Consider the following 6,309-nt stretch of genomic DNA (forward strand, 5'->3'; position numbering starts at 1 on the left):
GAATCAGTCGAAAGGGAATGCAGAGTCATAATCTATTCCGTCACTGTGACAGATGAGTTTAAATGTAGAGGTCATCAATCACTTTCGGACATCAGTTTGGAAACTTTCCACAATGCAGCCAAACTATTATAGCTTCCTTATGTTGTAACTGTCTTTTATTTAAAATTATCCACCATGTGTCACGCGTTATGGTAGTTCTGCAACAACATGATTTACACCGTGCGATGTCTAGTTTTCTGTGAGAGGCCGTGGATCAGAGCGTCTTAATGTCAGCTTACGACCTGAGACAGACCTCAAAGTCGTGGCAGAAAAACCAAATAAATGGCAGTGTTCAAAGAATGTTAGAAAACAATGTTTCAAACAACGACACAGGGTCATAGGGAGTGCCTCTTGCGAGTTACAGTATAGTCTGTGGGATACAGTCATCATCCTACATTTCACGTGATGAAACGTTAAACTGACATCTGCATTGGATCAAAAGCTGTATATTTAATAGGATCGTCCGACATAGGCAGCAGTAGCAGTTTTACAGGTAAATTCGATGACTGACTGGGTGTCCTGTTAGGAATGCTAGGAGGAATGCTATTCTGGGAAGCATTGCGACAACTCTCTCTCTGCGCCGGATCCACATCGCAGCTATGCGTCACCGCGTGAGCAATGGCGCCTAGGTGAGTTCTATATTGGGTGAAGTAAGTCTAGCTTTTATAGTTGTTAATTTTTCTCTGTTGGATGGTGTAGAATAACGATGATACCATGTCGGGCAGATAGATTTGAATGGACATTGACCTGCTTCGGTCTATAGTATCTGTATCTAGTTTGGAGATGTACCACATTGCTTGCAATTTCACCGAATGGTCAAAACACGGTCCTGTTGCACTAAATCAGTTCATTCTGTTTCTACATTGGTTACAGAAGGTGGGGGATATGTCTTTCTCCGACTTCTGCTCAGTTCCAACTTAAACTCAAACGATCACATGCACTAATCTGCAGAAATGGGAGCAGTTGCAAGATGTGTAGGGGCTGACTAAAATCACGTTGGAATTTTACTGTTGCACATATTCGAGAAAGGAGTCTCGTTTCGAGATATGAGAGTGCCAAAAATATGAGTCACTTGTGGGTGTGATGCGACACAGATATATGGATGAATGGAAAGTCTTGATTCCAAATAATGGACATCATTTCTAGCAGATAGTGTAACACTATAGATCTGAAAAGCTTGTGTACATTTTCTTACGACCTCAAATCAGCACATCATCTACAACTACTGTTTGTGTCCCTTCTCAATCAGTCTTCGCCTATAACTGAGTGCATATATCGCAGAACCTCTGATATTGAGTCAGAATACGTTACAAGTACTGTAGGAATATCTGGTTGGGCAGTGTGAGGGAGTCCCAAATACTGCTTACATACCACGTCCATTAGTCGAATCACTTTCAAAATTCAGCGATTTTATAAAGAGGTTGCATCATGGGCTACGTGTAACTGGAGTGCTGGTCTGATAATATGCATTCCAGTGATCACCGGATGGAAAAACCACCTCATTCAGAGGTAATGTAGTACCTCGATTTATAAAGCCAGTATAGCTTTTAACATGGATACTTGTGTGCATCTGTAGAACCATGACCGCTTTTGACAGTAACATACAGTAGTTGTTGGGATCGAGTTTTTTTAACATTTGGCCGATTACGTCTCTCTTTCTAGGACACGGTGGTAGCATTTACAGGAAAAACGTATGAGACATGTCAACTCATGGTTGATTTTCCCTCAGTGTTATTTGGTATTGACAGCGATCGGCTATTGCCGAAGTATTAAAGTTAGTAGCAGGGAGTGCATGATATGTTCGCATTTGAGCATCAGGCTTATAAAGTGTGTGTTTGTGTTCTGATATGTGTATAGGAAGTGACTATGTCCAGTCATAAGGAAGGCATGGATCTGACGTGCAGTACTGTGATAGCATGGGAAGAGTATGTCAAGTCATAAGAATGGTACTGATATTTCTATTTCCACAGCCACAGGCGTCAACAGAGTGTATTTCCAATACTTCACTCATTGTCGAATGTCGTTCAACTGAGACCGCGATCGTAACATTGTTGTAAGTACAGGGATAAAATATATATGTGACCGATTTCTTAGGATAAACATTCTACCTGTACGTGCTCGGTCTGCAGCGCCAGTGACCTGTGCAGGGGTGATTCACAATTCCCATTAATGGTGGGAGCCGTCAGACTGGAGATGCCTGTTGGAGTGTAGGAATGTAGATGAATTAACCGTGTTGTCCTCTAGACGACTAAATAGTGAACTAATACTTAATATGTGTTGGATAGCTTTCGTGATTGCGTGGAAATTTCAGAAGATTGAATATGGAGATGCATTTATGCTGGATCGTTACTCACGCTCATATAAGTTCGCGCCTTCATTTAGTTGAGAGAAACCCGATTGTGGTGTGTGCATCTAGCGTGTGGAAGACACGTTTGCCGGTTCTCTAGACATGAGAAACACTTTAGTTGACCTTGTAAATTATGGAGGTGATTTGGAACCTACTACATCACCGACATCGGTATTTGAGAGTGGAAATATTAGTTTCCTCTATTTGTTTCGAGTTGCCAAGTAAATGTCATCGCGGTTGTGACAAGTTTCTAGTTAGTGGTTTACAGCACGCCCCACCTAGCTAAAGTTTCGGGTTTGTAGAGAACTGATTTCCAGTTTATACCTAGGGAATTACGTTGAGCTATCGATCGGTAGGATGCTGCCTAATGCTTGATGTCGAGAAGTACTACGAAAATGGTATAATTTTATGGCGAATCATGCGAAAAAATACATGTCTTCTTGTAATCCTCGAATCTGGACATGTGTGTAGCAAAGCGATCAAGCAAGGAATCAGATCCGTAGCAGAAACAGTAACGTGTTTGTGCGAAGGGGAAACGATCCCGAATTTGTAGAACAGTTCTGAGAGCGACTTCCATTCACTGTGCGTGCTCTGGTCGCGCGTTGGGTGTGGATGACTTGTGATCGTCGGCTGCGGGAAAACATCAAGTGCTGAGAGCAGTATATATACGGTACTATATTGATGGGTCGCCGGTCGGTTTCACTTTCTAATATTCAAGCTCATGTCCTCGGTGAGAGAGCAGTGTAAACGAGTAAGAGTCTTCCCGTATTTGACTATACATATGGTAGTTTGTAAAATTTAATTGCCAGTGCAATATGGCGATTTGAGTAAAATAACCGCTGAAAGACTCGTCTGCAGAAGGAAAAAAGGCGGATGGTGCTTCGATACCTGCGGCATCAGTAATTCAGCGGAAAATTCGATAAGAGCCAATCATAGTGTTCAATTCATTCACATCCGTTGTGCTGGGATATAGTAGCCTCTACATAGTGGAGGGAATGTTTGTTTGTGTTTAAAGCAGGAAGTGGAACACATGAGGACGGAATACCACATTAGGTCTGGGAGGAAGACTGCATTTTCGTAAAGAGGTTCTGTTAGGGCAAGAATTTCCATGCAAACAAGCTGAGACATCAAGAAAGCGAGCGTTAACTATTTCTGGGACACTATACAATTTACGCGAGCTCGACTCACTCCTATTTTTACATAGTCAAGTGACATCATTATAAGATTGAGAACATTATAGATGTGTTTGCGAGGGTTTGTAGCTACGTGCACGCACTTCACTTCATGGCGTTGCGTCAGTCACACTGGTCAGTTAAGCACGGTTAGATGTGTCTCTCTTGTTGCGCTAGGAACAATACGCCCTGTGCTACTCTGTCATCAATGGTAAAGACACGTGCTGCCCATAGACGTCTCGTGTATGAGAGTGGCGTGAGTGTGCCTTGGAGTTCTGAGATGTCAGTTTAACACTGACTGTATACTCGAAAATAGAAACAACTTTCACCTGTGCCCGGTGGTGGCTCACGGCTGTGACGGTGCGCATGCCCCTGGAGCGTCTGCGCTCCCACCCTGTTGCGTCATCAATGGTGCCTAAGTAAACATGTATTTGCGACTGTGTCTGTCGCCTGTGCTATGCGTTATTTGGACCGTTTACAAGTTGATTTCATGTCTGCACATCAGTGTACTGCATTATTTAGGAGGAGTTTGCATGTCTGTACTAACACCGAGCGAGGTGGCGCAGTGGTTAGCACACTGGACTCGCATTCGGGAGGACGACGGTTCAATCCCGTCTCCAGCCATCCTGATTTAGGGTTTCCGTGATTTCCCTAAATCGTTTCAGGCAAATGCCGGGATGGTTCCTTTGAAAGGGCACGGCCGATTACCTTCCCAATCCTTCCCTAACCTGAGCTTGCACTCCATCTCTAATGACCTCGTTGTCGACGGGACGTTAAACACTAACCACCACCACCACCATGTCTGTACTGAAATTATTTTGGTAAATTAGGAGTCATTTGCTTGTCTGGAGAGCGTTATTTATAAGTAGTTTACAAGTGTGCAGACTGTGTATTGTGACCCCAAACACATCAGGGCGAGTTTTTTGAGTCAGTGTGATAAATATACTCCATCCCTCAATAAAATGTTCCAAAATAAATATAGTAAACTCCTTTCTTACCCTCCCCAGCAGCCCAGCGCAGGCTATTTTCGGGCCATTCCTCCCCCCCCCCCCCCCCCACGCCCCCAATACCAGTATCTTGGATTATGTCACAGGAGGGATGACAGTACCCTCTGGTAGGCAGTACTGTGTACTAGGTCAGTTGGATTCTAGATCTCGTGGTGGAGGGGTTGCCTGCAAAATAAAAACTCATGTCCAGCGCAGGCAGAGTCCTTTTCCCACCATTTCCCCCCACCATGTTAGATTATGTCATGAAATGGATGACAGCACTGTCTGGTGGTGGTACTGTGTACTAGGTCTAGACCTCGTGATGAACACACTTTTTGTCACCATATTGGATAACGGTACTTGGGACATCAGCTAACATCAAGGCTGCCATCTTTTATTATGTCACGGAATGGATGACAACACCCTCTGGTGGTGGTATTGTGTACTAGGTCAGTTGGAGTGTGAACCTTGTGGTGAACACACTTTATGATGGTGCTGCCTCTAATTGTTTAAATAAAGAGTGGTGCATGATTTTGACAGTTGACAATTAGCAACCATATTTGCAGAGTCTTTTAGATGGATTATTATTTTGACTATTTACGAGTTATTCGGCTCTCTGGACGTAAATGTATTCCATTATTTACGAGTGGTTTGCATGTCTGTAGGCTGTGCAATGCGTTATTTTGAAGGTTTACCATTAGCAAGCACGTGTGTAGAGCATTATACATGAGTTATTTAGGAGAAGTTTGGAGGTCTGTATGCTGTGTGGCATGTCAGAGCGTGTGTTCTGTATCACTGTGATAAATATACTCCATCCCTAAATATATTGTTCCAAAATAAATAAGGTACACTTCTTCCTTTTCCCACCAATCTCTAGGAAGAGGTGCCAGTTGGTGACTTAGGTTAGTGGAGGTGAGCTTTGTTTCCTGCAATTTTCTTAGGATGGTAGAGAAACTCCAAGTGACCTTTATTTGCCGCCAAAATTCAAACTTGGCGCCAGTTCCTAGGACGAGGTGGAGGTCGGGTGACTTAGGTTAGTGGAGGTAGCCCAAGTGATCTTTTTTTCCGCCATTTTGTTAGGTTAGTAAATGTGTGTTGTAGTGTCCTGTTGAAATTTGAACTTCCCACCATTTTCTGGGTAGCCCAATTGACCTTCTTCCCGCCTATATTCAAACTTCCCGCCAAAATCCGCCTCTTGAATGACGTCATGGTCGCCATCTTGGATGACGTCATCGCCGCCATATTGGTTACATCTGGCAACAATGAAATGTGGGGCCGTATCGGCCTAGCCCCCTACTAAGGTACTCTCTGCCATGCACCATATGGTGGTTTGCAGAGTATGAATGTAAATGCATAAGAAAACAATCCTGTCCTTTCTAAGGATCCAGCTGGTCATTCGTGTATGGAAACCTAACTCTGGATGGCCAGAAAAGTCTGAGTAAAGGCGTCCTCAGGCAATGGAACACCTCATCAAGTTTCACAAGTTCGTCAGATTATTTGCCAGACTGCTGATTCGTTTGATGTGATTGTAAAACAAGAACTGCCTTAGAGGTATTTGAGAGAAATTAGGATTGACAGTCGATTTGGCAACAAATTTGAGCTTTTGCACTTGCATTTGTCCAACAGAAGCCACCTCGTTGCCAGTCATCCGATATGATGGACTGCATGCATGTCAATATTTAGTCGCACATTTTGAGTGAAAAAGAATTTGTATTGCAGCTCACCTCGTTATATCGCGCATTCTCACTGTTGTGAAAGCTAACAG

Source organism: Schistocerca piceifrons, chromosome 8 (assembly GCF_021461385.2).
Source record: "Schistocerca piceifrons isolate TAMUIC-IGC-003096 chromosome 8, iqSchPice1.1, whole genome shotgun sequence".
Classification (NCBI taxonomy): domain Eukaryota; kingdom Metazoa; phylum Arthropoda; class Insecta; order Orthoptera; family Acrididae; genus Schistocerca; species Schistocerca piceifrons.